This window comes from Macaca fascicularis, chromosome 17 (genome assembly GCF_037993035.2).
Source record: "Macaca fascicularis isolate 582-1 chromosome 17, T2T-MFA8v1.1".
In the NCBI taxonomy this organism is placed as follows: domain Eukaryota; kingdom Metazoa; phylum Chordata; class Mammalia; order Primates; family Cercopithecidae; genus Macaca; species Macaca fascicularis.
In genome coordinates this window covers 68,375,021-68,392,897 of record NC_088391.1, presented here as the reverse complement: position 1 = coordinate 68,392,897, position 17,877 = coordinate 68,375,021, and positions in this window count along the sequence as shown.

Sequence of the window (17,877 nt, the reverse complement as noted above, 5' to 3'; positions counted from 1 at the left end):
TTTCTATGTTATCAGTATACGATGTTTCCACAATTTGTATTGGTTGATTTTTTTTCCTTTTTGCCATCCAGTAATGTTCAGTAATTAAGTAATTTTTTAAGTAATAGTAAATATTCTCATCATTTGTTAAAACTTGTACAAAAAGTAAATCGCCGTCCACAATACAAGACGAATAAGCGTTTATCACTTTAGAAATTCCTCCCAAGCCGACATATAAGTCTAGGATTTTTTTTTTTAAATCATGGCTGATTGGATCTAGACTTAGTTCTAACTCTAAGGTCTACACAGAGGGAAAACATTGCGACTCTGTAACCGGTAAAACTGAAGCATTTTCTTTATGCTCAACAATATCATCTGGTCTCTGTAGTTGATCTTGTTGATCTATTAATTTTGCTGAGGCAAAATTAATATAAGTGAAGAATCTATTTGGACCAAACTTGAGGATTCCAACCCAGAATCATCAATTCATGTTGCTTTGAATATTACTCTAATTAGCAGGAGTTACAAGTAGATTTTTAAAGAGAAAGAAGAGGCCGTTTCTGAGCTGTTTGCCAATAATTTACATTAAAATAACTTAAGCGATTGATTGGCTATCCATTATTAAGCTATTGTGTGTAGGTTATACTGTCCAGCGCAGCATTAAGTTAATTTATAGCTACTTGTGAAAATAGCAGGCAGTTTCAAGAGATGAATAGATAGCTCTAACGGGGGTCAATAGACATGATTACTATCTCAATTTCTCTTTGGGCCTGATCACTTCAAACGACTCTCACTCTTCAAATACAAGTTCTTTTACCTTCTCAATTTTCTATTCCAATTCCTGTCTCCTCCCAATGGGAGTGAGGCTCCTGAACCTTCTCCTGCTAGAATTGGGGCTCTGCTGTTCTTGCTTGTCCCTCGAAAAAGGGGAAAGACCCATGAGCAGAGTTCTGTTCCATAGAGAGTAAACTATGAATCCCACTTCTAGCCAGATTGCTGGAGTATTATCACTGCCAAGATATTCCTCCTGCTGTACTCACAGAAAAGACTACCTCCCACTCCAATGCTACCCTCAACTTCCAACCACTCTCCATCTGGCTTCCTTCTTTTCCTAACAGCAGTTACCCTCAGATCACAGCAAGTGTCATGAAATCGGATGGTTTTATCCACTAAGTCATGGGTCACTCTTGCTAAAAAGTGAGAAAGGTAGGGATTTTGTCTTATGTTAATGATCATTAGCATCTAAATGAGTGGGAGGCACTAGGGCTAGTAAGGCCAGAAGCAAACATTTTAATGTTGCCTTCTTCTAAATTCATCAGTATTTGTATCTTTGCATGACCTACATCAAATGTTAAACCCTTCAAACCCAACTATTCAATGGAAATAACTTTATTATTAATGGCTAATGTCACCCATTAGACCACCAGGATGGCTAAGTAGTAGAAAGGAGAACTTTATTGGTGCTATCAGTTTGCAAGCCCGGAAGAGAAAGTCTCCAGCATGAAACAAAGACACTCTCTCTTCAAAGACAGGAAGAACAAGTTGGGTTTTATTCTTTATAGTCTCCAAATTACACAGAGAATTATACATGTTCAGCAGGTTTCGGAGAAAAGCTTTACATCTTTATGGAGGGAATCAAATGCATGGGTAAACATATATGTAACATACATCCCATGTTCACTTTGAGGCAGGATTTTAGCATTAAAATGAGGTGGAATTTGACTCTTACATCAAACAGTGAATCATAGGACACAAAGACAGTTTCTATGCAGCCCCTATAAATGGACTGAAACTGGCTTAAGGTCTGCAGTCACTTACCAGAAACCAATATTTGTAAGGCTAGTCCTCTATCCAATCAGAGCTGAAGTTGCCTGGATTGTAAATCAGAGATAGGAGGGGTGTGATAGATCCTGTGGTTAGAGAGTTTAGCAATAATTTGTTTTTCTTGTAGCCATGGGAATCTATAAATCTGCCATGCCAGCTGGGTCCTAAACCCTCAACTAATAGGTAACTTTTTTTTTTTTTTTTAATTTTTTGAAACGGAGTCTCGCTCTGTCGCCCAGGCTGGAGTGCAGTGGCGCGATCTCGGCTCACTGCAAGCTCCGCCTCCCGGTTTCATGCTGTTCTCCCGCCTCAGCCTCCCGAGTAGTTGGGACTACAGGTACCCGCCACCACGCCGGGCTAATTTTTTTGTATTTTGGGGGGTGGGGGACAGGGTTTCACTGTGTGAACCAGGATGGTCTCGATGTCCTGACCTCGTGATCCACCCGCCTCGGTCTCCCAAAGTGCTGGGATTACAGGCGTGAGCCACAGCGCCCGGCCACTAATAGGTAACTTTTTAGAGTACATCTTAGTTAATAAAGGAGCATCTATTTTGGTCTCCTAGATGACACTAAGCACTAATGATACACTTTATTTTTCCTGGCACATATTTTTTTGAGATATCATTTACATACCATAAAATGCACCATTTTAAAGTGTACAATTCAGTGGATTTTTTTAGTGTTCTCACAAGGTTCTGCAACCATCACCACTGTCTAATTCCACAATGTTTTCTTCACTCCAAAAGAAACTTATATATCCATTAGCCGTCACTCTCCATTCCTGTTTCCCCCAGACTCTGAAAATCACTATTCTACTTTCTGTCTCTATGGATTTGCCTATTTTAGACATTTCATCTAAATGGAATCATAGAATATGGCCTATTGTGACTAATTTCCTTAGCTTTGCATAACGTTTTCAGGTTAATCCATGTGGTAGCGTGAATCAGCACTTCATTCGTTTTTATGACCGAATAATATTCGATTGTGTGGGTTTACGATATTGGTTTATCTATTCATCAAATGATAGACATCTCCATTGTTCCCACTTTGGGTTATTATGAATAGTGGTGCTCTGAACATCTGTGTGCAAGATTTTTCGTGAACATATGTTTTCAGTTTTCTTAGGTATACATCTAGGGATGAAAATTCTGGGTCATATGATAGGTAACTCTCTGTTTAACTGTTTGAGGAACTATCAAGCTGTTTTCCAAAGAGGCAGTGCATTATTTTACATTCCCGCCAGCAGTGTAGAAATATTCATTACTGTTTTTTTTCAGTAGCCACGCTACTGGGTGTGGAGTGGTATCTCATCGTGGCTTTGATTTGTACTTCCCTAATGGCCAATGATGTCATTTATAAAAACAACAATAATAATGAGGAAAGTGTTTTTTGTGAAAAATAATAAGCTATTTATATATTAATATAGTTTTCAAAACTGAAAAATAATAAGACTGGTATTATTTTACATATTGGCAAATCTCTTTAATATTTTGCCAAATAGAAAAGAATTCAGATTTCCATATCTGCTTCTACACTCAATCTGTTCTAGTACATTGTTGTGGCTGAAGTAGATAAAGAGTCTTATGTAGACCCATAGTTGAAAAAGAGAGGAGTATTTTAATAGCCTTTCCAGATAATTGTGGATATTATTATTATTATTATTATTATTATTATTTTGAGACGGAGTCTCGCTCTGTCGCCCAGGCTGGAGTGCAGTGGCCGGATCTAGGCTCACTACAAGTTCCGCCTCCCTGGTTCAGCCCATTCTCCTGCCTCAGCCTCCGGAGTAGCTGGGACTACAAGCACCCGCCACCTTACCCGGCTAGTTTTTTTGTATTTTTTTTAGTAGAGATGGGGTTTCATTGTGTTAGCCAGGATGGTCTCGATCTCCTGACCTCGTGATCCGCCCGTTTCGGCCTCCCAAAGTGCTGGGATTACAGGCATGAGCCACCGCGCCCGGCCGGATATTATTCTTTAATAACTACATCAAAACTGCACAAGTGACAGTTTCTTAGAAGTTAGTTGCAACATGGAATCTAAAATCATAGCAGTGAACTTTACATTCTCTGTTACATTAAAATCTATTGATCTGTCTTGCACTTTGAATGGATTTCTTACCCCTGACTTTGCAACATCCTGCCTTCATCATTTGGCAATTATTGGCTCACTGAGCTATCTAGATCTTCTAAATATTGTCATAGTTCATTATACCATACCAAAAAATCACATTTATTAATTTCACTAACAATAATTAGAAAAATTGTTAAGTGTTAGGATACCATCAAGTTCATGGTGGCTGATAGAAATTTTTCAAAATTCTAATTTTATCATGGGCAACAAGTATTATTGTTTTCTTGAAGTCACATGTTCGTTTCATTCACTTTGAAAAAAATACTGCCAAATAGCCAAGGATGGAAGACCATATTTGTCATCAATCTTTTTTTTTAATAATGTGAACTTTTATTTTAGATTCAGGGAGTGTATGTGCCAGTTTGTTACATGGGTATATTGCATGATGCCAAGATTTGGATTCCGATAGATCCTGTCACTCAGGTAATGAGCACAGTACCTAGCAGTTTTTCAATTCTTCCCCTCCTTCCCCACATCCCCCTCCAGTAGTCCACAGTGTCTATTGTTGCCATCTTTATGTCTTTGAATACCCAATGTTTAGCTCCCACTTATAAATGAGAATATTTTGCTTTTCTGTTCCTGTGTTAATTTGCTTAGGATAAAGACCTCCAGCTACATCCATGTTGCTGCAAAGGATATAATTTTATTTCCTTTATGTCTGTGTAGTGTGTACCACTTTTTATTATCCAGTCCACCACTGATGGGCACCTAGGTTGATTCCATGTCTTTGCTATTGTAAGTAGTGCCATAATGAATATACAAGTGCATGTGTCTTTTTGGTAGAATTATTTGTTTTCCTTTGGATATATAGCCAGTAATGGGATTGTTGGGTCAAATGGAAGTTCTGTTTCTTATGTTCTTTGAGAAATCTCCAAATTGTTTTCCACAGTGGCTGAACTAATTTCATTTCCACCAACAGTGTATAAATGTACCCTTTTCTCCACAGCCTTACCAGCATCTGTTGTTTTCTGAATTTTTAATAATAGCTATTCTGAGTAGTGTGAGATGGTGTCTCACTGTGGTTTTTATTTGCATTTCTCTAATGATGAGTGATATTGAGCATTTTTTCATTTGCTTGTTGGCCACATGTATGTCTTCTTTTGAAAAATGTGTGTTCATATCTTTTGCCTACTTTTTAATGGGGTTGTTTGTTTTTTGCTTATTGAAAAATGTTCCTTATAGATTGTGGATCTTATACTTTTGTCAGATACATAGTTTGTGAATATTTTCTCCCATTCTGTAGACTCTCTATGTACTCTGTTCATAGTTTATTTTACTATTAAGAAGCTCTTTAGTTTAATTAGGTCCCACTTGTCAATTTTTGTTTTTGTCGTAATTGCTTTTGATGACTTAATCATAAATTCTTTCCCAAGGCCAATGTCCAGAATGATGTTTCCTAGGGTTTTTTCCTAGGATTCTTATAGTTTGAGGTCTTACATTTAAGTCTTTAATCCATCTTCAGTTGACTTTTGTATATGGTAAAAGGCAGAGGTCCAGCTTCATTCTTTGGAATAGGACTAGCCAACTATCCCAACACCATCTATTGAATAGGGAGCCCTTTCCTCATTGCTTGTTTTTGTCAACTTTGTTAAAGATTGGATAGCTGTAGGTATGAGGTTTATTTCCAGGTTCTCTATTCTGTTTCATTGGTCTATGTGTCTGTTTTTGTACCAGTACTCATGCTATTTTGGTTACTCTAGTCTTTTATAGTATAGTTTGAAGTTGGGTCATGTGATGCTTCTAGCTTAGTTCTTTTTGCATAGGATTGCTTTGGCTATTCAGGCTCTTTTTTGGTTTCCTATGAATTTAAGAATAGTTTTTTCTAATTCTGTGAAAAATGTCATTGGTAGTTTGATAGGAAGGGTGCTGAATCTGTAGATTGTTTTGGGCAGTATGGCCTTTTAACAAAATTGATTGTTCCAGTCCATGAGCATGGAATATTTTTCTTTTGTTTGTATTATCTATGATTTCTTTCAGCTGTATTTTGTAATCCTCCTTATAGAGATCTTTCACCTCGTGGGTTAGATGTATTCCTAGGTATTTTACTCTTTTTGCAGCCATTGCAAATGGGATTGTGTTCTTGATTTGGCTTTCAACTTTAACGTTATTAGTGTATAGAAATGCTACTGATTTTTGTACATTGATTATGTATCCTGAAACTTTACTAAAGTTGATGATCGGCTCCTGGAGCCATTTGGCAGAGACTTTTGAGTTTTCTAGGTATAGTATCATATTGTCAGCAAAGAGAGATAACGTGACTTCTTCTTTTCCTCTTTGGTTGCCTTTTATTTCTTACTCTTGTCTAATTGCTCTGGCTAGGACTTGTGGTACTATGTTGAATAAGAGTGATGAGAATGGGCATCCATGTCTTTTTCCAGTTCTCAAGGGGAATGGTTCCAGCTTTTGCCCATTGAGCATGTCATTGCCTGTGGCTTTGTCATAGATAACTCATTATTTGGAGGTATGTTCCTTCATGCCTTGTTTGTTGAGGGTTTTTGTCATGAGGGATATTGAATTTTATTGAAGGCTTTTCCTGTGTCTATTGATATGATAATATGCTTTTTGTTTTTAATTTTGTTTATGTGTGAATCACATTTATTGGTTTGTATATATTGAACCAACCTTGCATCCTAGGAAGGAAGCCTGCTCGATCATGGTGCATTAACTTTTTGACATGCTGTTTGATTCTGCTGGGGAATTCTGTGTCTGTGTTCATCAGGGATATTAGCCTGTATTTTTCTTTTTTTGTTGTATCTTTGCCAGGTGTTGGTGTCAGAGTGATGCCGGCTTTGTAGAAGGAGTTAAGGAGGAGTCCCTTCTCCTCAATTCTTTGAAATAATTTCAGTAGGATTGGTACCAACTCTTCTTTGTACATCTAGTAAAATTTGGGTGTGAATCCACCTGGTCCAGGGCTTTTTTGTTGTTTGTTTTTGTTTTGTTTTTCAGTTGGTAGGATTTTTACTACTGATTCCATTTTGGAACATAACATTGGTCTGTTTGGGGTTTCAATTTATTCCTGATTCAATGTTGGGAGGTTGTGTGTTTCCAGGAACTTATCCATTTCCTCCAGATCTTCTAGTTTTTGTGAACAGAGGTGTTTGTAATAGTTTCTGAGGATCTTTTGTATTTCTACAGAATTGGTTGTAATGTCACCTTTGTCATTTCAGATTGCGCTTGTTTGGATCTTCTCTCTTTTTTCCTTTAGTCTAGCTGTCACCTGTTGATCTTGTCTATCCTTTGAAAGAACCAATTTTGGTTTTGTTCATCCTTTGTATGGATTTTTGGGGTCTTAATTCTGTTCAGTTCTGCTCTGATTTTAGTTATTTCTTTTCTTCTACTAGATTTGGGGTTAGTTTGTTCTTGTTTTTCTAGTTCCTCTAGGTGTGATGTTATGCCATTAATTTGAAATCTAACTTTTTGAGGTAGGCGTTCAGCTCTAAAAACTTCCTGTTAACATTGCTTTTGCTGCATCCCAGAGATTTTGTTTTGTTGTTTCTCTGTTTTTTATTTCTGTGAAATAATTTTTTGATTTCTGCCTTAATTTCATTTACCCAAAAATCATTCAGGAGCAAGTTGTTTAATCTCCGTGTCTGTCAGTCATACTTTCCAGAAAAAAAAAAAAGTTCCAATGTAGGGGGGAGACTAATTCAGTTTGCAATTTAAACAATGACACAACTGTTTTCCTCAAAATATCTCTATATATTTTGATATGCAGTAGAAGTGTTTGTATATACTTCCCAGCTGGGTGTGGTGGCTCAGGCCTGTAAACCCAGCACTTTGGGAGGCCAAGGTGGGTGAATTGCTTGAGCTCAGGAGCTCGAGACCAGCCAGGGAAACATGGTAAAACCCTGTCTCTACCAAAAATACAAAAATTAGGTAGGCATGATGGTGCACACCTGTGTTCCCAGCTACTCAGGAGGCTGAGGTGGGAGGATCACTGGAGCCTGGGAAGTCAAGGCTGCAGTGAGCCTTGATTGCACCACTGCACTCCAGCCTGGGTGACAGAGCAAGACACTATCTCAATATGTGTGTGTGTGGATGTGCACGTGTGTGTGAGTGTGCGTGCGTGTGTGTGTGTGTGAATCCTTGAGAATCCAGGATTCTTGCCTGGCTATGGCTGAACATAATGAAAATACATCCAATATTAAGACATGGGACTCTTAGGAGTCCATGGCAGATGGCAAAATAGCTAATTAAAAGAGTCCATTAAAAGCTTTGGGGGACTGCCGTAGAAGAGCATGAAGGGTATGAGTAAATCAAAGACTGTGGGTTAATCAGATGGTTAATTTTAACAATCTTGGATGCCTTAAACAAAGAATGACAATATCAAAATTACACTTTGTTTTCTCTGTCAGGTCTCCTATGTGAAAGGTAGGCCATTTAGTGGAAACAGCAGAACTTCAAGAATTAGAAGGAAGACATATGGGAGAATTCAAAGGTCTCAGATAGCTTCAAACCTGGAAGCCTCCACTACACCTCCTTGCTGTCAGTTGAAGCATCCCTACCTCCCCTGTCTGACGACATGGTTTTTGTACACATGCACATACACACACACACACACACATATCCCATTTTATCAAATAGATTAGTAAAAAGCTGTGTACTCAAGGGTCAAGATTTAATAAAATTAATACCTATTACTGCATCATCGATGTCATCAATGATATTCTTAAGTAAAACTGGCTTTTTTTTTGAGACAGAGTCTCGCTCTGTCGCCAGGCTGGAGTGCAGTGGTGTGATCGTGGCTCATTGCAACCTCCGCCTCCCGGGTTCAAACTATTCTTCTGCCTCAGTCTTCTAAGTAGCTGGGACTACAGGTGCATGCCAGCACGCCCAGCTAATTTTTGTATTTTTAGTAGAGACAGGGTTTTACCATGTTGGCCAGTATGGTCTCAATCTCTTGACCTCATGATCCGCACACCTTGGCCTCCCAAAGTGCTAGGATTACCAGAGAGCCACTGCGCCCGGCCATTTTTTCTTTCTTCCTTTTTTTTCTTTTTTTTTTTTTTTTGTGCTACAAGTGTATGAGTAAAGAATACAATGATCAATGCCTGCTACAGTTTAGTACCCCTGCCTTGAGTCATGCTAAGGAGCAGTTTTAGCCACTAGTACTTTAGCATCATCAGTATAAATTTCAACACAGTGGAAAAAGGCAAATAACACTTTAGTATGACCATGAAGGTAGTTTTAACCTTGCAGAACCACTACAAGGGTCTCGGAAACCCCAGCTGTCCATATTCTGAGAGCTGCTGCCCTTGGCAGCCACTGAGTTCACTTGGGAATAGAACATTTCTAAATGAGACCGTGGTACTTTTATCATCAAGAAAATTGAATATGGTAATACTTTGGTGAGACATGGGTTCTGTTAGGGAACTCTAGCATTTAATCTCTGCAATACTGTCTCCTGTTTTTACACCTTCATTGCTGCAGACAATATCTAAGTTCAGGCACATATCACCTTCTATTTAGAGAGTTCTCTGAAATGTTCTTTGGTTCTCTGCCTCTAAAATCTCCTTTCTCCAAATGTGCTTCTACACTAACTGTTGCGGATTAATATTCCTAAATCCCCCTTTTATTCCTTTGCACAAATTTCCTTTGAAATTTCCAGTAAATTTCCAGTAAACTTTTTCCGTCTATCAAAAAAGTCTAACTGCCTTTATTTGATTGCCAGGGGTCCCCTTGTTCTGGACCCAACTTCCAATCCAGAGTTTTTTCCACCTTTTCTTCATAATTTCCAACCTCAGAACATACATAGCATTTCCCAACTCATAGTAGACGTTTATCTGAAACCCCCTTTTAATGTTTGGGGCACTTCCTTACCTTTTGAGTCTTTATACATGGCAGAGCCTACCTCCCCCTAAAGAAGTAGAGGACAGACACTTCCTTTCCAGGAATTGTGATAGTGAGGTCATCAGTGCATAATCAAGCCTTAGCCAGTCATTAGAATTAGCCTCTTAGGGCCAGGCATGGTGGCTCACACCTATAATCCTAGCACTTTGGGAGGCCAAGGCAGGTGGATCACCTGAGGTCAGGAGTTCAAGACCAGTCTGGCCAAGATGGAGAAACCCCATCTCTACTAACGATACAAAAATTGGCTGGGCATGGTGGTGTGCACCTGTAATCCCAGCTACTTGGGAGGTTGAGGCTGAAGAATCACTTGAATCTGGGAGTCGGAAGTTGCAGTGAGCCGAGGTGTCCCCATTGCACTCCAGCCTGAGCGACAGAGCAAGACTCAGTCAAAAAAAAAAAAAAAAAAAAGCCTCTTAAAGATGTTGAATCTGGAGCTAGTGACATAAAGACCTAGGGAGGCTTTGGATTCATCAGTGGGAGGGCAGGGCAAAGGACCACTGTGGTATCAGGATTCAGTACTGCAGTAGCATTCTGTGTTCTAGGGCCACAGTGGTATCAGTACTCAGTACTACAGTAGCATCCGGTATTCAGGAGCCACAGTGGTATCAGTACTCAGTACTACAGTAGCATCCGGTATTCAGGAGCCACAGTGGTATCAGTACTCAGTACTACAGTAGCATCCGGTATTCAAGAGCCACAGTGGTATCAGGATTCAGTACCATAGTAGCACCCAGTATTCAAGGGCCATGGTGGCAGCAGTGGCAGCAGCAGCAGCAACTGCAAACATGCTGACTGTGCCAGTGGTATTACAGCTGCTAGTTTTTGTGCTCAGGGTGTGGTGAAAGTGGTAACCATGTCCTACCCAAATCAGTTTTGCAGTAGGATTTTAGCCATTTTCCTTGCTGAGTTTCTTCTTTTTTATGCCCATTTTCTGAGTCTACCTCTCTAGCACCCTATATGATTCTTTTCAATATCCTTTCAGTATACTTCTTTTCTGCTTGTATCAGCTAAAAACCATTTTTGTTACTTGCAACTGAGAGCCCTGACTAATTCTGAAATTAGTTTGTGGAGGTTGCATCAACGATCCTTCAGGAAAAAGAAGGTCGGCGAGAATCCAGGATTCTTGCCTGGTTGTGGCTGAATATAATGGAAGCACGTTCAGTATTAAGACATGGGACTCTTAGAAGTCCATGGCAGATGGCAAAGTAGCAATTGAAAGAGTCCATTAAAAGCTTTGGGGTTATGGAAAAAAATAAAAGAAAATTTAAAAAGAAAAAAAAAAGCTTTGAGGCCTGCCATAGAACAGTATAAAGGGCATGAGGAAAATTAAAGACTGTGGGTTAATCAGATGGTTAATTTTAACGATCATGGATATATCACACAAAGAATTACAAGCTCAAAATTACACTCTGTTGTTTCTGTCAGGTCTCCTATGTGAAAAGTAGAGTATTTAGTGGGAAAGAGCAAAACTTCAAGAATTAGAAGGAAGACATATGGGAGAATTCAGAGGTCTCAGACAGCACCAAACTTGAAAGCCTCCATTAAACCTCCTTGTTGTCAGTTGAAGCATCCCTACCTCTCCCGTCTGATGACATGGTTCCTGCCTTGCTCTGATGGCATGGTTCATGCCTGTGATGGCATGAGGAAGAATTACATTATCGTCACATTATCTCTAGAGCTATACCTAGAGTCAGAGCCCAGGATTCCTCAAAGAACAATTTAAAAGTCATACCTGGGAAGATACAGAGTACATATCAATATGGTTGGCAAAAATCTGGAGAATATAGATGTAAACAGGTTCTGAGTATGTGACAACAAGGAAAAAAGGACGCAAACTTAGTCAAGCTGAATTTGTGGATATGGGGGTGCTTACGAATTATTCTGGATTCCTTGTGAAAACTTAGGCACTTTGAGCCTTCCGATTTTTGGTTTAATTGGTTGACTAATGCATAGATTGAAGAGTGGCCCATGCTAACTGAAGCTGAGATGCTAAAGATGGCAAGAAAGATGAGAGCCTGGGTCACTGATGACAATGCAGAGCTGCCAAACAAGCCCTTGAACAGTGCATCATCAGATTACATTTATATGAGCAATAAAAGTTTGATCTTATTTGGGCGAATATTACAAATATATCTCTTCTATGAAGCAAAGTTAATTCTAATTAATACAATGTGAAAAGTACACATCTCAAATCTATTAGCCTTTTTCAAAAGGACAGATGAAAATTTATCAAGACAACTGTATATTAGAATTCATGATGTATTTTTTTCTTGAAAAAAAAGTACACATTCCTAATTCTATCCACTGAAAAGACCCAGGAACAATGGCAAACCCAGTAGCAATGAGCACCCTAGTACCCACTAAAATGAACAAGGGCACCTTGGAGAAATGACCAATAGTGGAGCTGAATAAAGAAATATACAAAATGAATGTCCTTCCTTGGATCAGGAGGTAAGGAATCTGTCAAAGGCTAATGGGATGCCAGAAGGACACAGGAGCCAACTTGAATGGTCTCTCATTGTCCAACGATTAGATCATTTGAGGATCAAAAAGAATGACTCTAATTACTAAAAACACAACACATACATACAAATGAAATTGTCAATGATAATGCTAGAAGAAAATCATCCCATGGCTTATCATTAGAAACGGCTAAGACATAACTTATTACCACGAAAAATAAAGGGACACATAAAACATTTATTCTGTCTTTCTTGTATGTATTTTATTTTTCTGGTAAATAAGTGATCGATAAAGAGCTCTTCTTTATAGAAGAGTTTTTGTTAAAAAATACAGAAAGAATGAAAGAATTAGAGAATTATCACATTTCAATTCCAAAATGACAAAAGAGGCCTAAGACTTAATCATTAATAAGTGCCAAAATTGGCCAGACACAGTGGCTTATGCCTATAATTCCAGACTTTTGGGAGCCTGAGGCAGGAGGATTATTTGAGTCCAGGAGTTTGACACCAGCCTGGACAATATAGGCCCCCATCTCTACCAAAAAAAAAAAAATCACATGTTTTTAAATTAGCCAGGCATGGTGGCATGGGCCTGTAGTCCCATCTACTCAGGAGGCTGAGACAGGAGAATTGCTGGAGCCCCTGAGTTCAAGATTGCAGTGAGCTATTATCGTGTCACTGTACTCCAGCCTGGGTGACAGAGTGAGACCCTGTCTCTCAAGAAAAAGAAAAGGAGAAGGAGAAGGAGAAGGAGAAGAAGAAGAAGAAAAAAGAAAGAAGAAAGAAGAAAGGAAGAAGGAAGAAGGAAGAAGAAGAAAAGGAGGAGGAGGAGGCAGAAGAGAAAGAGAAAATAAAAGAATAAGTGCCAAAACTATTAGATGAAATATGGGTGGGGAGTTTACAGTGGATGGATCAGGCTGATCACACGTGAACTCACTGATCAGTCCTGGCTTTGGAAAAACGAGACCATCGGCCAATATGAGCCTCCTGATGTAAGACAATAGGATCATCACCATCTCTGAAATACTTTTAACCCCAAAAATGAAACTGAATTTAGTCATGTCTCAATTTAGCCAAGTCCCTACAGAAATATGTAAAATAAAACATAAAGCCACTTCCAGGATGTGGGAAATTCTTTAAAAACAATTTTGAACAAGTAAATGACATAAAAATAAGAGGCATCTATATCACAATAAATTACAAGAGACTTAGCAACCAACATTGTTTGGCTCCTGATTCAAACACTTGAGAAAATTAGGAGGATTTGATTATGTTCTAGGTACAAGGTGACATTAAGAAATTATTGTTGACTTCAGGCCTGGCATGGTGGCCCACGCCTGTAATCCCAGCCCTTTGGGAGGCTGAGGCGGGCGGATCACGAGGTCAGGAGATCGAGACCATCTGGCCAACATGGTGAAATGCCATCTCTACTAAAATCCAAAAACAATAATTAACCATGCGTGGTGGCACGTGCCTTAGTCCCAGCTACTTGGGAGGCTGAGGCAGAGGAATCACCTGAACCCAGAAGGCAGAGGTTGCAGTGAGCCTAAGCCGAGGTCGTGCCACTGCACTCCAGCCTAGTGACAGGGCAAGTCAAGAAAGAAAGAAAGAAAGAAAGAAAGAAAGAAAGAAAGAAAGAAAGAAAGAAAGAAAGAAAGAAAGAAGAAAGAGAGAAAAAAAAGAAAGAAAGAAAGAAAGAAAGAAAGAAAGAAAGAAAGAAAGAAAGAAAGAAAGAGGGAGGGAGGGAGGGAAGGGAAGGGAAGGGAGGAAGGAAGGAAGGAGAAATTATTGTTGATTTTATGTGATATAGTGATATTGTAGTTATCTTAAAATGTTAGAGATTCATTCTAAAATATTTATGGATGAAATGATATGATGTCTGGGATTTGCTTTATTATATACTTGTTAAAGCCAGAAGGGAACTGATGACACTAGGTTGACAAAATGCTGATAGTAGTTGAATCTGGGGATTTACAATATCAATAGTCCTACTTTTGTGTATGTATGAAGAAGAAAAGCAAAAGGAGAAGAAAATGCAGATGACTGCTGGTGCTTCTTCTTCCTTCTTCCTGTTTCTTCATTGTGAATGATATATAACTACAGGACTTACAGTGTAGCCACCATCAGGTGACAATAAGGCAAAACACGAGCATGGGAATAAAAATAATGTAAGAATAGTAGACAAATACAAAGGAAAATGCTGAGCTGCTACACTAACTCCTCACCTACTGTGGATACCTTTTTGCATGAGACACCTCAATCTTTACATATGTAAGCCATTGTGAGTGGAATTTTCTGTTCACTGCAGACTCACATTGTGGTTACTAATACAGTTTGACTTAATTACCACTAGCGATTTGGGGTTCTTCGTGTCCCCTGGGTAAACTTAGCTAGAATGACTGGCACTAACAAAAAATAGGGTTGCTGCGTCACAATAAAGTCAAGTCCCAAAATTAACAGGCTCAAAAGAAGTTTGTATTCTCTTTTGCCATGCCAGAGAGAAAATATTGGAAGGTCATATGGAAGATTTTACCTTTTGTCAGTTATTTCTGGGTAGTTTATTAGAGCTTGGAACTAATGAGGCCATGGATGCCTTTTTGTTTATTTTAGTGACCAAATCAATGGTTTTGCTGTAGTTTGGTATCACACCAAACTTTTAAAGTATAGTTTAAATCAATGGTTTTGCTGCAGTTTGGTATCACACCAAACTTTTAAAGTATAGTTTAAATCAATGGTTTTGCTGTAGTTTGGTCACACACCACTGACTAGGGCCCAGAGGTTTTTGCGTGGTCATACTATAATCCCAGGGTAAATGTATATTTGGATCACTGACAGTATTAAAACCACATTCTAACTGCATGGTTCAGTGAAGCAATTTCATTATCTTCATCTATGTTAAATAGAGCTTGTTGACTGAATCTGTCCTTCAAAACCTAATCTGATAGAAAATTTCGTTTATTTCACAAAATTTGAATTGGCACTTACTTTCTTGCTACTTACATCAATACACTAGAAGAACTGAAACAGTTCCCTCTGTTAGGTTCACAAGATAACTAACAAAAAGGCATCATATTAAACAAACCCTCTGCTACCCAATTTTCTACCTAGGGGAGTGACATGGGAAATTATTCGGCCTTTACTGATTTCTTTCACATCCAAAGTTTGCTCTTGTTTTCATGATTCTATTGATCTCTGGATTCCACAAGTATACAAATGACTTACCACTGTGCAAACAACTATGCATTAGTCAGAACTTTGATAAAGTTCTGCATGGGAAGCTGGAGGAGGTTCATGATCAAAGACAGATATAATTTAAAATTTGGTGGTAAGGAGTGAGTAAAGGAAGTGAATTTATATGAATTGAAATAATGAAGATGTAAGAAGGACCGAGTCTTGTTTTTGAGTATTAAAAAGGCTTGTATATAAACGATACAAAACAATTATTCTCAGTCCCATGTGGCAGATAGAAATTACAGCAGAGAGAATTTAAACCAGACATTAGAAGAAATCTAAAGATTGTGAAACATGGATCTATATTTCCACATGATTATAGAGTTAGTTTTTTAAAAATTAATATGGAGTTATTATTTTCAAATAACTTTAACTCAAACTAAAAACAGGATAACTTAACTCAATTTCCTAAAACAAATATTCACATCAACTCTCTGCAGGAATAGAGTGATAAGTGAGACACATCTCTGCCCTCTGAGAGTTACAACGTTGGAAGGATGGTGAGTAGAATTAGCCAAATACCAAAATAACTGCAAAATAATGTGTAACTGCCAGGCGAGGTGGCTCACGCTTGTAATCCCAGCACTTTGGGAGGCTGAGGCGGGAGGATCACTTGAGGTCAGGAATTGGAGACTAGCCTGGCCAACATGGTGAAACCCTGTCTCTATTAAAAATATAAAAATTAGCCAGACATGGTGGCTCATGCCTATAATCCCAGCCACCCAGGAAGCTGAGGCAGGAGAATTGCTTGAACCCAGGAGGTGGAATTTGCAGTGAGCTGACATCACGCCACTGCACTCCAGCCTGGGCAACAGAGTGAGATTCTGTCTCCAAAAAATTAAAATTAAAATTAAAATTAAAATATAAGGTGTAACTGATAAATACCAAAGCAAAATCCTGTATTTCTCCAAGTCATGTCACTGTAATAATAATGTATCAGGCTATGTTATTGGTAGCAAAAACTGTGATTCAGATGTGTCAGCCCGTAGAGCTATGTTTGCTCCTCATGGCGAAGCTGCACCTTGGCTGAATGACCAGAAGATGGATTCACTACAGACGATAAAAAGAAGCTGCCATTTGGCTATGGTGTGCAGCAATATCATCTAGCACAGTTGGTAACCAAGGCGGAGCATTACTGATTTTCTTATCTCATCTTTGAGGAAGTATATAACGAGAAGGGAGGTTTCAAGTTAGCAAAGCTTGCAAAAGGCAGAAACTGTATTTAGCTAATCTTTCAATTTCATAAATTCTAATTCAAAATAGGCATAGACAAGTTTTTTGTTTTTTTTTGTTTGTTTGTTTTTGTTTTTTTTTTTTTTTGAGACGGAGTCTCGCTCTGTCGCCCAGGCTGGAGTGCAGTGGTGCGGTCTCGGCTCACTGCAAGCTCCACCCCCCGGGTTCGCGCCATTCTCCTGCCTCAGCCTCCCGAGTAGCTGGGACTACAGGCGCCCGCCACCTCACCTGGCTAGTTTTCTTGTATTTTTTAGTAGAGACGGGGTTTCACCGTGTTAGCCAGGATGGTCTCGATCTCCTGACCTCGTGATCCGCCCGTCTCGGCCTCCCAAAGTGCTGGGATTACAGGCTTGAGCCACCGCGCCCGGCCGACAAGTTTTAATTTTAAAATTTCTACAGTATGACCAAGTATTTGCACCTCTGGTAATTGATAGAATCACCATATAAAAAATACCATGAGTAAACCTTGATGAAGAAGCTGAATAGCAAAGGAAGAATAGTTTTAAAACTTGCTCTCTGAGTATTGCTATGCTTTGGGCACTTAATAAGTACAGGCAACAACGAGAACCTTTGCTTAGTATCACATTTGTCTGTACTGCAATGATACACAGAAACAGCAATAAATATGCTGCTTGATGTTTTTCAGTATATGTAATTCATAGTGGAAGGTCATATTTCCTAAGAAAATGTCTGGCAATTTGCGAGAAATGTGTTAGGAGTGGAGGTGGGACAATAGGTTCAATAATACTTAGAAAACTCTGTGGGTTAGACAGCTTGGGCTGCCGTACAAAATAACATAATCTGGGTGGCTTTCAACAACGTAAACTTATATTCTGACAGTTCTGGAAGTCAAAGGTGAGGTTGCCAGCATGGTCAGGTTCCAGTGAGGACCCTCTTCCTGGCTTTCAAATGGCCACTTTTGAGCTATAGCCTCACATTCAAAGAAAGAGAGAGGGGCACAGGGAGAGAGAGAGAGGGCTCTCTGGTGTCTCTTCTTTTAAGTGCGCTAATCTCATCATGAGGGTCCCACCCTCATAACCTCACTTAAACCTAATTATCTCCCAAAGGCCCCATCTCCAAATAGCATCGCATTGGAGGTTAGGGCTTCAACATATGAATTTGAGAAGGAAACAATTCAGTCCATAGTGCTATATTTAAAAAATAATGTT